Source organism: Pteropus alecto, unplaced genomic scaffold (genome assembly GCF_000325575.1).
Source record: "Pteropus alecto unplaced genomic scaffold, ASM32557v1 scaffold454, whole genome shotgun sequence".
Lineage (NCBI taxonomy): Eukaryota > Metazoa > Chordata > Mammalia > Chiroptera > Pteropodidae > Pteropus > Pteropus alecto.
The window spans coordinates 174,378-175,639 of record NW_006434901.1 but is presented as its reverse complement, the minus strand read 5'-3'; the positions used below and the strand labels follow the sequence as shown (position 1 = coordinate 175,639).

Here is a 1,262-nt window from a genome sequence, read left to right as displayed (position 1 = left end):
GTCACAATTAATGAACCAATATAGATACATTATCGTTAACTAAATTCCATACTTTATTCAGAATTCCTTCCTTTCTACTAATATCCTTTTTTTTTTCCTGTTCCAGGATCCCATCCGGGATACCACATTACATTTAGTTATCTTGTCTCCTTAGCTTTTCTTGGTTGTGACAGTTTCTCAGGCTTCCTTTGTTTTTGATGACCAGAATAATGTTATATGTCAAATATGTTGCAATTTAAAAAAAAAAAAAATTTTTTTTTCAAGGCTCACTGGCCAAGGATTTTATAGAATCAATTGGAATTTATCTGATGTTTTTCTCATGATTAGACAGCATTATGGGTTTTAAGGAGGAAGACAATAAAGGGTAAAATGCCTGGATTTTTCTTGTAATAAATACAAGAGGGACAATTTCTGATATTCTTTAGATGTCAGAGTTGAAATATAATTCATGACTTTTAAAAATGAATTCAAGGGCACTGATGTGGCATGTATTTGGGTTGCTTAAATAGACAGTAGAGATGTGTATAACTAACAGAACTGTAGCTCTCCTCAGCTATCTATCTAGCTCACAACTTTTGCTCTCAGAATGGATAATTGGCTCTTTGGCTGAACACCAGTTCACTGGGTTTTCTTGAGAACATGCCTTACTTTGATTAGTTTTCATACATGTGAAGAATAGTAATGGTGGGAAAATATTTTCTTTCTGGAAAGGAATTACTTAATTCAATATTAAGTAAAAGCTTTCAAAGGCAATAATATCACATAGAAAAAAGTAAAATTATCATCAATTACTCTCTATAGTGTATAACATTGTTGGATAATTTAGAATAATGCCTCATACAAGAACAACTATCTTATTTTTGTCATTCTTTTTTTTTTTAACACCTACAGCACCTGGTCTTCCTAGGTGGTCTCCCATCCAAGTACTAACCAGACCCAACCCTGCTTAGCTTCCAAGATCAGATGAGATCTGGCATGTTCAGGGTGGCATGGTCATAGACTTTTGTTATTCATTTTTATGTAAGAAGTTGTTTACATATCTATAGTCTGATTATTAACCTATTTTTGAATAATATCTTACTGATGCGCTTTTTCCAAGCAATGCCATACCATTTTGTCCAAAATTTAGTATAGATCCAATTTAAGAAAAGTGAAGTAAAAATTGTAATAAAATAGGAGAGATTTTTTTCCCTAAAGCTAAATGGAAGAGGAAGCCTTCACCATATGCCTTTATAGAAAACTGTGATTAGGCTCATGTTATT

General features: G+C 32.4%; 1 pseudogene; it reads right to left on the bottom strand.

The window, feature by feature from the left end:
• Nucleotides 1-882: 882 nt before the first annotated feature.
• LOC112478985 lies at nt 883-1,001 on the bottom strand (annotated as a pseudogene).
• Nucleotides 1,002-1,262: the final 261 nt, after the last annotated feature.